This window comes from Tenrec ecaudatus, chromosome 1, assembly GCF_050624435.1.
Source record: "Tenrec ecaudatus isolate mTenEca1 chromosome 1, mTenEca1.hap1, whole genome shotgun sequence".
Classification (NCBI taxonomy): domain Eukaryota; kingdom Metazoa; phylum Chordata; class Mammalia; order Afrosoricida; family Tenrecidae; genus Tenrec; species Tenrec ecaudatus.
Window position 1 is genome coordinate 278,493,062 of NC_134530.1, and position 18,515 is coordinate 278,511,576.

Here is an 18,515-nt window from a genome sequence, read left to right on the forward strand (position 1 = left end):
GAGGTGCCAAGTGTTTCCTAAGAACACCTCCCACAGCAACTTCACCCAATCCAACCCGGGTTTATTCTGCCTTCATCTGGAACAGTAGTTCTCAACCTGTGGGTCGCGACCCCTTTAGGGGTGGAACGACCATTTCACATGTTTCTCCTGATGCATAACAGTATCAAAATGATAGTTATGAAGTAGCAATGAAAATAATTTTATGAGGGATCAGTTTTCAGGCATCAAAGGACAAAAAATCATATCATTGGCTTCACACCTCCATGACACCATCGCCGAAGACAAACAGGTGCATAAGCAAATGTGGTGAAGAAAGCTGATGGTGCCCGCTATCAAAAGAGATAGTGTCTGGGGTCTTAAAGGCTTGAAGGTGAACAAGCGGCCATCTGGCTCAGAAGCAACAAAGCCCACGTGGAAGAAGCACACCAACCTGTGTGATCACGAGATGCCAAAGGGACCAGGTATAAGGCAGGCATCATCCAATATATCATAGTGAATGAAGGGGGAAGTGCAGAGTGGAGACCCAAAGCCCATTTGTTGGCCACTGGAGATCCCCTCACAGAGGGGTTTAGGGGAGGAGATGAGTCAGTCAGGGTGTGATATGGTACCGATGAAGAATACAGCTTTCCCCCAGTTCCTGGATGCTTCCTCCCCCAAACTACCATGATCCGAATTCTACCTTGCAAGACTGGATAGAGCAGAGGTTGTACACTGGTGCATATAGGAGTTGGAGGCACAGGGAATCCAGGGTGGATGATACCTTCAGGACCGGGGTGTGAGGGGCAATACTGGGAGAGTAGAGGGTGAGTGGGTTGGAAAGGGGGAACCGATTATAAGGATCTACATGTGACCTCCTCCCTGGGAGACGGACAGCAGAGAAAGGGGGGAAGGGAGAAATAGGACAGGGCAAGATATGACAAAATAATAATCTATAAATTATCAAGGGCTCATGAGGGAGGGGAGTAGGGAGGGAGGGGGAAAAAAAGGACCTGATACAAAGGGCTTAAGTGGAGAGCAAATGCTTTGAAAATGATTAGGGCAAAGATTGTAACGATGTGCTTTATACAATTGATGTATGTGTATGTATGGATTGTGATAAGAGTTGTATGGGCCCCTAATAAAATGTTAAAAAGAACAGAATTTTATGTTTGGGCATCACCACAATATGAGACACTGTATTAAAGAGTCGTGGCCTTAGGAAGGTTGAGAACCCCTGATTTTCTGGACTCACCAAAGGCTGGAGATTCCAATAAGGAAGGCTCCTGGAGTATAAATTACATCGATTTATTAATGATGCTGAAGTATTACAGGTGATTACCGTTTAATCCGTCCCTCGCCTTCCCTCCTTTATTTCCAGCTCCTGCTCAGGATCAGGACTAGTGCCTGGATGGACCTTATTTTAATTCAGGGTGCTTGTTGGGTCTCAAGTGGGTGTCTTTTTGTTCAAAACCTGAAATATCATTATTCTTATTCTGTACCTCTGGTGACTTAAATTTTCACTCACTTCTCTGTTATGTATTTATCCTTGAACTCCTGACTAGTTTTGCCCTAATGTTGCATGTGCTCTGGCAAACCAAGGGACTGTCATCTCAGTCTTGCATCAGTTAGAAGTTACAAAGTTGAAACTATTCTTTTCTGGGGCCCACATTCCCCAGTTGGAAACCTCCTCCCTGAGGCCCTATGCCACTTGGATCTCTTTATTTACACTGAGATTGGCCCTAGTTATCAAAACCTGAGATGTGTTGTTTGTAGGAGTGCTGGTGTTGGTGATGGCAGTGGCCCAAAGAAAACCCCTGAAGACTTTGAGGAGGTTGATATGGAAGTGTTGAAGTGGAAAGAAAAGATGTTTGGAGACTGTGGGTGATGACGATACCCTGGTGTCCACCTGATGTTTCAACAAATGATAGTCTGTCCACTCTCTAGGGCACAGGACATACAGGAGCCCAAGGCAGGGCAGAGACGTTGAGGGGCTGGAGGGAGAAAACACTGAGCTCAGAAATACTTGGTTTTCCTTTGATCTTTAATACACACCACTTAGGTCAAGTGCTCTCTCTCTGTAGACTAACATGCATATGAGTTCAAACAAAGAGCTACCCTAGCATGGGCTCAGGAGGAAAAAGGTTGTCTGGTCTCTATTACTATCTGTTTATAAGGACAGGGCTCCCTCACATGCAATCATTCTTCAGGCACTAGGGTAAATTTCACCCTTGGGCGGGAAAGCTATCAGTTCTCTACAGACAGGGCTCTAGGTCTCTTGGGAAAGCAGAGCTGTGGTCTAAAGATGCTATTTCTGTGTGTTCTCCTGTGCCTGGTAACAGTTCCCAAAGTGGAGATTCAGATATCTGCCCTGGGTCTTTGGGAATTGTTGTGAATTCACGTGACTGACGTGGACCATCTGTTTTTTCTGCAGGCGTCTTGTCCCAGGTGAAGCTTCAGGAGTCGAGTCCAGTACTGGTGAAGCCCTCCCAGAAGCTGTCACTCACCTGCACTGTCTTTGGTTTCTCCATCACAAGCAGTGGTTACTGCTGGCACTGGATCCGCCGGCCCTCAGTGAAGGGTCTGCAGTGGATGGGACTCATATGCTATAATGGCGGTACAAATTATGACCCATCCCTCCAAAGCCGGCTCTCCATCACTAGAGACACATCTAAGAATCAGTTCTCCCTGCAGCTGAGCTCGGTGACTGCTGAGGACACAGCTGTGTATTACTTTAAGTGCAAGGGAAACACAGTGAGGGGAAGTCAGTGTGAGCCCAGACACAAACTTCCCTGCAAGGAAGACACTGGGCAGCAGGGGGCACACAGGACTCACTGAGCACACATCCCCAACACTAGACAGGCAGAGATGGATGACAAGGAGGACTCAGGGTTCCTTCCCTCTTTCATCTCTCAGCATGTCCACGGACAGTTTTTGTTTTTCTTTTTAAATCATTTTCCTGGGGCTCGTACAATTCTTATCATAATCCACACATACATCCATTGTGTCAAGAACATATGTACATGTGTTGCCATCATCATTCTCACATTTGCCTTCGACTTGAGCCCTTAGTATCTGCTGTTCATTTTCCCCTCCCTCCCCACTCTCCCTACCTCATTAACCCTTCATCATTCATAAATTATTGTTATTATTTTGTCATACATTACACTGTGTGACATCTCTCCCCACCATTTTCTCTGCTGTCAATCCCCCAGGGAGGAGGCTATACCTAGATTCTTGTAATCAGTTCCCCCTTTCTACCCCACATTCTCTCCACCCTTCAGGAATCACCACTCTCACCACTGGTCCAGAAGGTGTCATCTGTCCTGAATTCCCTGTGTTTCCAGTTGCTATCTGTGCCTATGCACATCCTCTCATCTAGTCAGATTTGTAATGTAGAATTTATTACTCTCTAAATTTTCTCCTCACTGCCAACTTGAAAGGAGGAACTAGCATTGTCTGTTCACAGTACAAATATTAAAGTTACTCTAATATTTCATTGCCTTCCTTTAGAAACCAGTTTCCTTCTTGAAAAACAGGTTATCATGGTAATTCTCACCCTATCCATGACTCAAAACCTTTGACAATAAAATACAGGCATGCCAGATTCATGCATGCAATGCATGATTTCAAATGTACTCAGTGACCTACTATCGCCCAGGGTCAGGTCTGTGAAGGTTTCCTTCTGTTTTGCTCCCTGTGCACTGTTGTCAGTGAATCGTGCAGTGAATGACTAATGATCTCTATATCTGAGAAAACAATTGTGGTGACTTCTGGGGCTAAATTTGTGACATGTCCTTCGTGATGCTTGCTACCCATTGTCTCCCTGTATGCAGAAACAAGGGTTCCAAACAGAGAGACTCCTGACACTGGGAACAGGTGAACTGGAATGACCTGTCCGGTGGGCGGAGTCATTAGTAAGATCACTCATTGGAGTCACAATAAAGGGAGCACTCATTGGAAGGACAGCTTTGATTCCAAAGGATAGTAAATATGTCACAAGGGGAGGAAATTGCAAACTAATTTCTCAAAATGTTCTTTAGGCCATTTTCAGCAGATGCCAGGCAATGAAGTCGTGATGATTTCCTCTCAGAAGCTGTGGTTTCCCCACCTTGTCAGCACCTTTCTAGGGATACCATGCACAGTGACTCTTGGGAAACTTCCTGCATTGGCACTTGCCTTCTCTTCATTGGAATGGGCTTTGTCTGTCTGTCACCAGAGATCCAAAGGCAGACTTCAGAATAATAAGTATAGATGAGATCTCAGTTTACACTCCAGGAAACTAACTAGGGCCATTTGTTGTCAAAGTTAGAAATAGTTAATGCAAAAAAAATATTCTCATGCTGAGTGGAAATTTTCTTCACACCCTCTGATGTATCTTGAATCTTTTCATCCTAATAAATACTCAAAAATGCATATTTATTCAATAAATTTCCCTTAGAATGATCTAGAAAATATTTTCTATGCCAATATTATTGTCTGGAATCATATAATTATTAACAAAATTCTCAAGTAATATGGAAAGGATGAAGAAGAAGAAAAGATAAAGCTAATCCATAAGAAAAACAAGAACAAAGCATGGAGTCTTACAAAATAATAATGAAAAAAATTAACAGAAACTTAAAAAAATGAACTCAGGGCACAAAATTTGAGGGGAAAAACTCAATAACTCCACAAAGGGGGAAAAAAAACCCAGAAATGCAATGCATTATGACAGCAATAAATGCATACACATCAATAATGACATGGAATGTAAAAGGACTCAATGCACCTCTCAAGAGGCAGTGAAAAGCATAAATCTGCTTGATCCATAAATCTGCTGCACCGCGACGGCTTCATCTCCGATTGTGTCCCCGCCGACCGCACTGCCATCTGCATCTCGTGTTCTCCCCGCAGCCCGGATACATAGTATGACCAATAGGTGTTCCATATCTCAGCTATTTTCTATGGAAAACCAAAGAGATCAGATCCTGATCGCCACTGTTGGCTTTGAAGAATGGGACGTCTTTAGAGAAGCTTGATCTTCGGAGGCCTCATCTTGAGACCTTACAAGTCCGGATTCCGGCAGAGTTCCTCTATCTCATCTTGTTGCTGATTGAAGGTGCCCTCCCCTTCTCCACCCGTCTTCATTACTGGGAGGTAGAAGGAAGTCAGCATCATGGTTGGGTCCAAGGCTACCGATGTGCCCCCGACCGCCACGGTGAAGTTCCTGGGGGCTGGCACAGCCGCCTGCATCGCGGATCTCATCACCTTCCCCCTGGATACCGCTAAAGTCCGGCTGCAGATCCAAGGAGAAAGCCAAGGGCCATTGCGGGCCATAGCCAGCGCTCAGTACCGCGGCGTGCTGGGCACCACCCTGACCATGGTGCGCACAGAGGGCCCCCGCAACCTCTACAACGGGCTGGTCGCCGGCCTCCAGCGCCAGATGAGCTTCGCCTCTGTTCGCATCGGCCTTTATGACTCCGTCAAGCAGTTCTACACCAAGGGCTCTGAGCATGCCGGCATCGGTAGCCGCCTCCTGGCAGGCAGCACCACTGGTGCCCTGGCTGTGGTGGTGGCCCAGCCCACAGATGTGGTGAAGGTCTGGTTCCAAGGTCAGGCCCCGGCTGGAGGTAGCCCAAGATACCAGAGCACTGTGGATGCCTACAAGATCATTGCTCGGGAGGAAGGGTTTCAGGGACTCTGGAAAGGGACCTCACCCAATATGGCTCAGAATGCCATTGTCAACTGTGCTGAACTGGTGACCTATGACCTCATCAAAGATTCCCTCCTGAAGGCCAACCTCATGACGGATGACCTCCCTTGCCATTTCATTTCCGCCTTCGGGGCCGGCTTCTGCACCACCGTTATCGCCTCCCCGTCAACGTGGTCAAGACAAGATATATGAACTCTGCCCTGGGCCAGTACAGCAGCGCTGGCAACTGCGCCCTTACCATGCTCCAGAAGGAGGGGCCCCGGGCCTTCTACAAAGGGGTCATGCCCTCCTTTCTCCGCCTGGGTTCCTGGAACGTGGTGATGTTCGTCACCTACGAGCAGCTGAAGCGGGCCCTCATGGCTGCCTACACTTCCCAGGAGGCTCCCCTTTGAGCCTCTCCTGCTGCTGACCGGACGGAGCACCTCTGGTTTGTACATCAGCCCCAGCCAGGCCCTGCTTTTTGTCTCCTCCTTGCCTTACCTTTGTCTCTCTTCCTACCCCATCCCCTTGTCACCCCTCCCTCCTTCCCCACCTCTCCTCGCTCTCTCTGCCGCCTCTTCTCATAGCCCCTCCGTCCTGAAGGAGTTGATCCCATCCTGGCACCAGCTAGGACGCCATGCCCCAGTCCCTTGATAAGCTCAGTCTGAGTCTTTGCCCTGCCCCCACAACCCAGCCAGCATGCCACCCATAAAGCAAGCTCAACTGTGAAAAAAAAAGAAACACAATTAAGACATAAAGACAAATATAATCTAAAAATCAAAGGTAGAAGAAAATATATCAAGAAAATGGAAATTAAAAAAGCAAGGGTAGCAATATTAATCAATTACAATTTTAAAATGTGTTACTGGCTATACAAATTAATAATAAAATAGGACCAAATCTTTAATGAGAGACAAATAAGGGCATTATATGATAAAAGGAACAAAAGAGCAAGATGAAAAATAGTAATAAGTATATATTAATTTAGTGGCAGACCCTCAAAATATATTAATCAAGCTCTTATAGACTTAAAGATAGAACTACATAATTTTACAGTAATAGAGTTAAATACATCCACACTGGGTTTGACAGAACAACACTAAATATCAACTGGATAATAAATCAATACAGTAACAGAAGAACTAAATACCACAATTACTGACCTCTTAGACATGTAGGAAACATACTATCTGGGAAAACGTCAATGTACCTTCTTCTCATGTTCATATGTACCATTCTTCAGAATAAACCATACGTTAGGCTACAATGCTAGCTTTAATACATTTTTTAAAATTGTGATATTACAAATAAATTTTACTTCACCGCATTATTAAATTATATATGAACAATAGGAAGATAAAAGAATAAAATCTAACATGGAAAATGAGCAATTGTGTGCATTAAATTACTTGGAAATGGTAGGGATTAAGATTTTAAATTCCTTACAAAAACAAAAATAAGCATACCAAAAGCTTTAGTATACTTCAGAAGCAATACTAAGAACACACGTTATGAACAATATATGAAGATATCAAAAAATAAAGCAAAAGTCAGCATGGTAACACAAACCTTCAACAATTAGAACAAAAAAGAGCTAAGTAAAACATCAGTCACCAGAAGACAATAAATATTAAAGAATAGAGCAGAAATAAATGAAAAGGTGAAGATAAACAAGCGGCCATCTAGCTCAGAAGCAACAAAGTCCACATGGAAGAACACACCAGCCTGTGTGATCAAGTGGTCCCAAAGGGATCAGTTACCAGGCATCAAAGAACAAAAAATCATATCATTGACTGCACACCTCCATGATAGGATCGCTGAAGACAAATGGGTGCATAAGCAAATGTGGTGAAGAAAGCTGATGGTGCCCGGCTATCAAAAGAGATAGTGTCTGGGGTCTTAAAGGCTTGAAGGTGAACAAGCGGCCATCTAGCTCAGAAGCAAAAAAGCCCACATGGAAGAAGCACAACGGCCAGTGCGATCACGAGGTGCCAAAGGGACCAGGTATAAGGCATCATGCAAAAAAAAAAGATGTAAGTGTGTGTATGTATGTGTATATCTGTGTATATGTATATATGTATATGTATATATGTATATATATACCATATTAAATGAAAGGGGAAGTGCAGAGTGGAGACCCAAGGCCCAAGTGTCGGCCAATGGAGATCCCCTCATAGAGGGGTTTAGGAGAGGAGATGGGTTAATTAGGGTGCGAGGTAGTACCGATGAAGAGCACAGCTTTCCCCCATATCCTGGATGCTTCCTCCCCCCAACTACCATGATCCGAATTCTACCTTGCAGGGCTGGATAGGACAGAGGCTGTACACTGGTACATATGAGGGCTGGAGGTACAGGGAATCCAGGGTGGATGATACCTTCAGGACCAAGGGTGTGAGGGATGATGCTGGGAGAGTGGAGGGTGAGTGGGTTGGAAAGGGGGAACTGATTACAAGGATCCACATGTGACCTCTTCCCTGGGAGAGGGACAGCAGAGAAGGGGGGAAGGGAGACTCTGGATAGGACAAGGTATGACAAAATAACGATGTATAAATTACCAAGGGCACATGAGGGAGGGGGGAAAGGGGAGGGAGGGGAAAAAAAAGAGGACCTGATGCAAGGGGCTTAAGTGGAGAGCAAATGCCTTGAGAATGATTGGGGCAGGGAATGTATGGATGTGCTTTATACAATTGATGTATGTATATGTATGGATGGTGATAAGAGTTGTATGAGTCCCTAATAAAATGTAAAAAAAGAAAAGAGGAGAAAAAAATGATTAAGGCAAAGACTGTACAGATGTGCTTTATACAATTGATGTATGTATATCTATGAACTGTGACAAGAATTGTATGAGCCCCAATAAATTGTTAAAAAAAAAACAATAAAGAGATCTTTTGCAGCAAAAAAAAGAAGAAATAAATGAAAAGGAAACAGGGAAATAATCAATAAGACAAGTTAATTCTTTAAAAATATTAACAAAGTTTGACAAACTACTGGTAAATTTATTAAACTAAAAGGAATAAGAAAAGCAAATATAAAGAATAAGAAATGAAAAGGCCAATATCACAACAGAACCAAAACTATGAAGATCACAACAGTGAATTTGAAAATTTAGAATAAGTGGACATATTTCTAGAAAAACACTACCTATCTTTATTTTTAAAAAATCATTTGCGGGGGTGGGGTGGGGCTCGTACAACTCTTGTCACAAACCATACATCCATCCATCCATTGTGTCAAGCACATTTGTACATTTGTTGCCATCAGCATTCTCAAAACATTTGCTTTCTACTTGAGCCCTTAGTATCACCTTCTCATTTTCCCCTCCCTCCCACTTCTGCCTCACTCATGAACCCTTGATAATTTATAAATTATTATTATTTTGTCATATCTCACACTGTCTGATGTTGCCCTTCACCCACTTTTCTCTTGTTCATCCCCTAGGGAGGAGGTTATATATAGATCCTTGAAATCGGTTCCCCCTTTACATCCCCAAATTCCCTCAACCCTCCCAGTATCGCCACTCACTCCACTGTTCCTGAAGGGATCTTCTGAACTGGATTCCATGCGTTTCCAGTTCCTGTCTGTACCAGTGTACATTATCTGGTCGGGATGGATTTGTAAGGTAGAATTGGGATCATGATAGTGGTGGGGGGAGGAAGCATTTAAGAACTAGAGGAAAGTTTTGTGTTCCATATTTGCTACACTGCACCCTGCACTCTTTTTCTCCCCAAGACCCTTCTGTAGGGGCATGTCCAGTTGCCTAGAGATGGGCTTTGGCTCCCAAATCTGTACTTCCCCTCATTCACAGTGATATGAATTTTTGTTCTTTGATGCCTGGTCCCTGATCCTTTGACACCTCGTGATCACACAGTCTAGTGGGCTTCTTCCATGTGGGCTTTGTTGCTTCTGAGCTAGATGACTGCTTGTTTACTTTCAAGCCTTTAAGAAACCAGACGCTATATCTTTTGATAGCTGGGCGCCATCAGCTTTCTTCACCACATTTGATTATGCACCCATATGCCTTCAGTGATTGTATTAGGAAGGTGAGCATTATGGAATGCTAGTTTAATAGAACAAAGTGTTCTTGCACTGAGGGAGTACTTGAGTGGAGGTTCAATGTCAATTGGCTACCTTAATATAAACTTATAAATATATGGACATAGATTTATTCCCCCATCATCATATATAAATATATTTACATATGTACATGCCTGCATTGTGACCTCTATAAATGTCCTTTGCCTCCTAGTTCTTTCCATTATTTCCTTTTACTTTCCTCTTGTCCCACTATCATGCTCAGCCTCCATTTTGAATTCAGTAATCCTACTCAGTTACATTGTCCTTGATCAATCCCTATCAGGCGTCTCACATGCTTCTTGCCACTGATTTTGGATCCCTTCTTGTACCCTTGTCCCCAGGTTTATTAACACCATTTCCTTTCCCCAACCTCCCCCTCTCCTTTGACCCCCCCTCCCCCAGGACCATCGGTCACGTTGTTTTCTCCTCCAGATTGTTTATCTAGCCTATCTTACCTAGATAGACCTGCAGAGATAATAATACGCACACAAAATAAGACAGAGCAAGACAAAGTGACAAAAGAAAACAAAACAGCAGCAAAAACAAAACAAAGACATAATAGTTCAAGGTCTGTTTGATGACGTTTAGGAGTGTTTTCCAGTGGAGTTTGATGGGGTGCCACGGCCTGGCCCCAAAGTCTATTTTTGGTACTCCTTTGGGACTTCCTTGCTCTGTACTCTTGCTGTTCTATTGCCCGGCCTTAGTGTTTTGCCTTGTTGTGGTGGGGTCAGATCGGGTGCCACTCCCACACTGTATCTCCAGTGCTGTCCCCTGTAGGGCTTTGGGTTCATGAGGGTTTTCATGTCTCCTAGTGGGGCCGGCCATATGGTTCTCTCTGTGCATTGACTACTCTGAGCAAGGATATCAGTCCTCAAGGCTTGGTGGGTCAGGATGTGCTCCACTCCCTCTTCCTCACCCTTCATTGCTCCCATGTGCTTTGATCAGACATATCCCTCTCTCTGACCTGTAGCTTCTGTGCAATCTTCTGAAGTAAATTCTTCTGGGGGGAGCAGTGGCTTTCCATGTAGTTGGGATTGGGCCTGGGCCCTGAACACTATCTATCTAAGTTTAAAAAGTCTGATGTCCAAGATGTCAACTGAAAATTAAAAAAGAAGAAATAGATCATATGCTATAAAAAATGTTCAAACTGTAAAAATGGTAGACCTCTATGACTGCACTGGAAAACAGTAATCATTGGTTGCTAGATTAATTTGACTCAAACATGCCCTAAATATGAATACACATATACATGTGAATATGTATGGAAGTACAAATATTAATATCAATACAAATAAGAACATGAATATTAGTGTAAATATAATTGAAAATATAAACATGAATAACAATTTGAGTGTGAATATGAATATGCATGTCAATGTAAATATGAATCTAAATCTAAATACACATATGAATCTAAACATATATGTGAACATAAATATGAATATAAATATGAAAATTACTGTGAATATCAATATAAGTGAATATATGTTAAAGTGAATAAATAAATACAAATATCATTATATAAAATAAAAATATTTCATGATATGATCGCTGAGGACAAATGGGTGCATAAGCAAATGTGGTGAAGAAAGCTGATGGTGCCCAGCTATCAAAAGAGATAGTGTCTGGGGTCTTAAAAGCTTGAAGGTAAACACGTGGCCATCTAGCTCACAAGCAACAAAGCCAACATGGAAGAAGCACACCAGCCTGTGCGATCACGAGGTGTCGAAGGGATCAGGTATAAGGCATCATCAGGGGAAAAAAATCATACCATAGTGAATGAAGGGGGAAGTGCAGAGTGGAGACCCAAAGCCCATTTGTCGGACACTGGAGATCCCCTTGCAGAGGGGTCTAGGGGAGGAGATGAGTCCATCAGGGTGGGATGTAGCACCGATGAAGAATACAGCTTTCCTCCAGTTCCTAAATGCTTCCTCCCCCCCAACTATTATTATCTGAATTCTACCTTGCAAGTCTGGATAGAGCAGAGTATGAACACTGGTGCAGATAGGAGCTGGCGGCACAGGGAATCAAGGGCAGTTGAAACCTTCAGGACCAGGGATGTGAGGGGCGATACTGGGAGGATTGAGGGTGAGTGGGTTGGAAAGAGGGAACCGATTACAAAGATCTACATGTGACCTCCTCCCTGGGGGATGAAAACAGAAAACGAGGTGAAGGGAGACATAGGACAGGGCAAGATATGACAAAATAATAATTTATAAATTATCAATGGCTCACGAAGGAGGGGAGAGGGGGAAGCGGGGAGGAAGGGGGAAAAAAGGACCTGATGCAAAGGGCTTAAGTGGAGAGCAAATGCATTGAAAATGATGAGGGCAACGATTGTACAGATGTGCTTTACACAATTGATGTGTGTATGGATTTTGATAAGAGTTGTATGAGTCCCTAATAAAATGTTTTTAAAATATTTCAATATATTTGTAATATATTATTTGAATATATGCTCAATATATTCAAAGTATGAGTATATATGTAAAATGAAATATAAGTATATCTGCCACTTTGAGGGTCCCTTGTACATGTACACCAGATTTATTACTGATAAAAAACAGAAATCTTAAAAAAAAAAGCTATTTCCTGACAGTGTATTTTAATGTAATTTAATGTTCAAGTCAGTGTTTTCCTTTTCGAACATTTTTTGAGAACTCCAATCACGTTCTTTTAAATACCCTTTGCATTTGGGGAACAAAAATAAGACTGAAGGAGAATATCAGGGATGCCGAGTCGATAAAGTAAGGTTTCCTTACTTGCAGTCACTGATACTTTCAATATCTTCCCCCAAACCATAATTTTGGTCATCGACTTTTCAGCAGTCGTCCCTACCCATTGTACAGATATCACAGGCATTTGAGGCAATTGATCCTCAAAGTGACATCACACTACCCTGTAATACAGGTTCCCTGAAGCAGATGTTTATAAAAAGGCTGCATGGTGCAGTGGACTAAGTATTAAGTTACTAACCACAGGTTATGGGTTCAAACCCAGCATCCACTCCTTGAGTCAAAGATTAAATTATGTGTGTCATAATATTGAGAGCCCTGGAAACCTTCTTGGTCTTTCACTTGCCTGCATCCCACTTGCTTCAGGAACCAGCTCTTGGGGAAACCTTCCTGTGGAGTTGTGATCCATGAGTTTAGCAAGCTGTTCCCTGTTCCCATATTGTATACCATTCACAGTGACACTCATATACAAATACCTGGCATCTTTAAATGCAGCTTCTCCACCAGGGGACTCCAGAACCTTCTTAGCCAGGGTGAGCTTTCAGAGGCAGCTTTATCAAAATTATTGGAAATAAACTTCCATGGGACTTTTGGTAGTTTTTTTAAAAATGTTAACATTCCCAGTGGTAAAGACTCTAAATGTCTATAATAAAGGTCTTTAGGCTAAAATACATGAGAGTTCACCTTTACAGTGAACTTTGAAACAAATGGCAGAACGCTGTTCAAGGATACAGAACAAAGGGCAAAAGACAGGTAGCTGTTTCCCACACTGCTTCAAGAGGAACCATCTGAGCAAAAACCAGGATCACTCAAGAAAAAGGTAAAGGTGCACTAAGAGCATCAGTGAAAAAGTAGGTCCAGGGAGCAGTGGAATGCCTACTGAAATGCTTCAACAAGCAGATGAGGCACTGGAAGCACTCACTCACCTTTGCCATGTAATATTTAACACAGCTGTGTGGCCAACTGACTAGAAGTGATTACACACACACACACACACACACAATGTCATGTCAAATTGAAGATATAGAAATGAAGAGGTGGATTTTGGAAGCCTGATGATAGCTCCTAGTGGGTGTGGCCTTATCACAAGGATCATCCTGGGAACTTCCTCTCTCTGTTTTCACCTTCTTGTTGAGGGGCCACTGGGAGACCTGCCAAAGCCCTGGAGATGCGTCCACCACAGAACTCTTCACCCACAAGGCTGTGCTTCCTGCACTCTGCATCGTTGCTTGTGGCTGTGTGAGTTTGACGAGGGATTCCTGGACTAGTACTGGACTAATGGACTTGATCTGGACTGGGATGTTTGTTTGATATACAATCACTCCTTGATATAAAGCTCTTTCTTATACCTATAGGAGTGTCATTACATTTTTTTTCTAGTCACCCTGGCCTAACACATATACACACATGTACACAGACTGAGTGAAACAATTTTTCACACAGACACAAATCTTGGAATGACAGCTACAAACGGTGAAAACAATTTGCTTTAACTAAGATCTTTTTTTCAGGGCTTTCAGTGCTAGGGCCCTAAATATCGATGAGACCGGCCATGTATACACGTGCCAGATCTTAACAAGTAGGGACAGAAATGACACTAAGGAAAAAATTAGGCCTTTGACTTAGCTAGCACCCATGACAACTCATGCCTACACACAGTCACAGGAGAATCAGTGAGACAAGATAGAGGGGGTTAACCTGGGTCAGGGCTATGGAGAAGTTCTTGCAAAGTTACAGCTAAACAAAGTATAAAATTCCCCTAACTAGTTTATATTTCTACCATAAAATAATAGCAGTTTGACACTTTAAGTTCAGACTCAGCTAAACTCAGTTTCTATCTCCACATAGTCAGCCTCTACTGAGTTATTTCTGGTCCTTGACTTGCAATGTAAAGCAATGTAAGGAGTGTCAGACAGAGCGAGGTTGCTGAGAGCACCCTGGCCAGTGCAGGGAGACACAGTTAAGAACACACTCCCTGGTTATGTCCTAGATGGATATTGGGGAGCTAGAGTCCTATGCTCTTAAGTCATACTTGGACATCAGAGATTTCTGCCCCAATTTTGTAAGCTATTCAGTTTGGCAGTAGTGTACCTCTCCCAGTCAGGGTCCTTTCCCTGCTCCTGTAGTCCCACATGTGATTGTGTTTAATTGATCTGCCACTAATTGTTTGTGAGTTTCTTTTGAATTCTGCGAAGGAGCTCAAAAGAACTATGTGGTCAGCATAAGGAGATGCTTTCTGCCAAAGATATAGGTCAGACCTCATTTTTGTTGTTGATGATGTGTAGTGTTTTTGTAATTACTTTCCAAAGTTGTCATACTTCAAGAAGCCTATGAGCACACCTATTTATATATAATATATATACACACTTATATATATATATATATATAATTGTGAAATTACTCAAACTTTATAAATTGCCAAGCAATCAGAATTTTCTTGTAACTTCCCGGATCCCTCTGTATGTATACTCTCTGAAAATTTCCTTTCACATCAGTACTTTGGATCCTTAGAGATACTACTGCCACTCCCTGGATTGTTTTGTTACTCAAATAAACTCTTTAATTTTTAACAGAAACCCCAGTTTTCTCTTTGACAGGAATGATGGAAGAGGAAATGGTATGCACATTCTTTCTCAAGGCTGTCTATCAATCACTGCTACATCCTGAAAGGAAGGAAGGAAAGAAGGATGAGAGGGAGGGAAGGAGGGAGGGAAGGAGGGAGGGAAGGAGGGAGAGAGGAAGGGAGGAAAGGAAAATAAGCAACAATATATGACAATAGATTTACCATCTTAAGGAAATTTTATTTTTATTAATGTTGTAAATAATCTTTGGTGAAATTTTACCAATATTTATCACCAATAATTATTACCAATAATTTATTACCAATAAAGGAACCAAGAAGAATCAGATTCCAGAATAAGAACAATGAAGTCATTGGACATTCTGTGTGAGACCACTGCCCAAACTCCTTGGCCCTGTGTAACACTGCAAATTTCACACTTCCCCAAGGAATCTCCCCTGGGAGATGACATATTGACACAAGATTATGAAATATACATACCTTATGTATTGCCGATACTTATTCTGCATTTTACTTCCTGATACCCTCTCTTTGTTGACCCATTTCCTCTGAGAATGGGTCCTACTATCATTTAGGACTAAACCTGCTGGGCACACATGCAGAGGAAAGACATTCCCAACCTCCAGGTCACCATGAAACAGGACTTTGGCCAAGGATCCAAAATGTGCTTGAAAGACATCAGATGAAATGGAAAGACATTTAGAAGCAAGAAGTACAAAAAGCCATGTCTTTTCAATAATCACAACCCCACCCTGTGCATATCCATGATTGTTCCTGTGAAACTGGTACATATCCATTAATCCCTAAATTTACTTACTGATCCTTATGCCTAAAAGTATAAATTAAAAAAATTCTCCTTCTCTTTTTATATTCCTTTTTTTTCAGGATCTTATCTTGAGAATTCTCCTTTTGGATCATTCCTTCCACTTTCCAAGTAAAGCTTCCCCATTTCATTGTCATCCAGCCCCTGCCTTTGTTTCTCAGCAGTAATTGGGTTGGAAACTTGGAACACATTTCCTTTTGATGAGTACATTTCTTTTAAAAAAATTTTTTATTAGTTGGTTCTTCTTTTTTAAAAAATATCATTTTATTTTGAGCTCTTACAGCTCTTATCACAATCCATACATCCATCTATTATGTCAAGCACATTTGTATATATGTTGCTGTCATTATTTTCAAAATATTTTCTTTCTACTTGAGCCCTTGGTGCAGTGTGTTTTTCAACATGACATTACATATTCATTTCCAACCCCCTTCCCCAAACTATCATTCTAACAGGGCCTGTGTAGAATACTGTTGTGTGTTTTGACACATTTTTGCTTATTTCAGGTACCCTTGAATCTGTTCCAACTGATACCAACCTTCTGCAGAACAGAGCACGGTCTGATGCTGCGCCATCATCACACTGGTTATGCTTGGTCTCATGGCTACATCTGTTGCATCAATCCATGTCATTAGGGAGGTCCCCGTTTTTCACTGACCCTCGACTTTACTGAGCATGTAGTCTTTTTATCCAGGTACTGCCCTCTCCTCATAGCATGACCAACGTGTGTGAGGTGAAGTGCTACCATCCGTATCCTTACTTCTAGGAAATTCCGTGCCTGTACTCCCTCTAAGATCAATTTATTTTTATAGTACCCCATGGTATTTTCAAAATTCTTCTCCAAAACCACCATCATTCAAAGTCCATCAAAGTATTCTCCAACTTTCTTTACCCATCGCCCAGCTTCACTTGTATGTAATGTGAGCGAAAACTCTGACCCATGGCTGTTTTCATGGGCTCCTTCATCCTGAATGTGACATCATAATGCCCTGTAATATATTAGACACCTTAGGGAGGAGATATGAAGAGGCAAGTGACAGTTTGAGGTTATGTATCTGGTTATTAAATGAAAGCTCGATGATTTAAAATCACTAGTTAGTCCTTGCAGAAATAGGAGGTTATCAGACCCAGGGTACATTTATGAACTGTCAAACTGTACCAAGAATCCCACAGAGAAGTTCTGTTCAACCATACAGGGTCTCTATGAGGCAGAAAAGACTCAAGGAGAGAGGGTTAGGTTTTTGAGGCAAATATTTCTTTACTTGCTTGTTGACTTGCTTGCTTGATTCAATGATTTTTTTTCCTCAGTGGAGAAAAGTTCCTGGTGTGTGAATAGCTCTCAGAGCTCACAATGAACAACAGAAAGAATAAGTGAATGAAAATGTGAAGTGTTCATATCAAAGAACACAGATACACCAGGACTCTGATTAATTTCAGCGAGCACACACTTCGATCTGGCAAGATGTGAAACTGAGCCTCTGCTTAGGCATCTGATAACCTCCATGTCTGCAAGTTGCCTTGGTCCAGCATGCGGCAGGAGCCAGTCTTGGAGAAAACTCCTTTTGGAGCAGCAGGACCTATGTGCCCGTGGACTGTTCACAGTCTCCAGACCTTATCCAGCCAATGGTGTTCATAGGCAAATCACTAATGTGATTTCCTGTTTAAATGCTGTCTCCCCACCAGGGACTCAAGTGACAGCTGAATAAGGGTGACCTTGCTCCAAAATGTCTGCTTCCTTCCTCCTTCTCCTCATAGTGCTGTGTCTCCCATCAGGTCAGTGTTGGGGGAAGATGGAATCCTACAAGGCATATTCACAGAGGTAGGGTGTTTTATGTTTATTTCCTATGTCTCCAGGTGGCCTGGCGCAGGTGCAGCTTCAGGAGTCTGGTCCTCAGATGGTTAGACCTTCACAGACCATCACTCTCACCTGCACCATCACGGGGGACTCTGTTTCCAGTACCAGTGCTACTTGGGATTGGATCAGGCAGCACTCTGGAAGCGGCCTTGAATGGATGGGAAGGACTTACTACTACAGCTCAAAATGGTACAGAGAATATGCGCCATCTCTAAAAGATCGTCTAGTCATCAACCCAGACACATCCAAGAACCAGTTCTCCCTGCAGCTGAGCTCCGTGACTGCTGAGGACACGGCCATGTATTACTGTGCAAGGAGCACAGTGAGGGGAAGTCAGTGTGAGCCCAGCCATAAGCCTCCCCTGCAGGGAAAACACTGGGCAGCAGGGGGCGCACAGGACCCACTGAGCACAGACACCCAGCCCTAGACAGACACAGATGAAGGATAGGGAGGATTTCCTGTTGGAATCAGGTCTCCATGGAGAGTTTTTCTTTTCCTTAACCTAAATTTTCTCCTCACTGCCCACTTGAAAGGAGGAACTAGTATTCTCTGTTTGCAGAACAAATATTAAAGTGACTCTAATATTTCATTGTCATCCTATAGAACCCACTTTCCTTCTTGAAATACAGGTTATCATGGTAATTCTAATCCTACAGGCATAGCCAGATTCATGCGTGCAGTGCATGATTTCAAATATACTGAGCTCAGTGACATACTACAGTCCAGAGGCAGGTCTGTGAGGTTTCCTTCTGCATTGCTCCCTGTGCTCTGTTGGCACCAAATGACTAGTGATC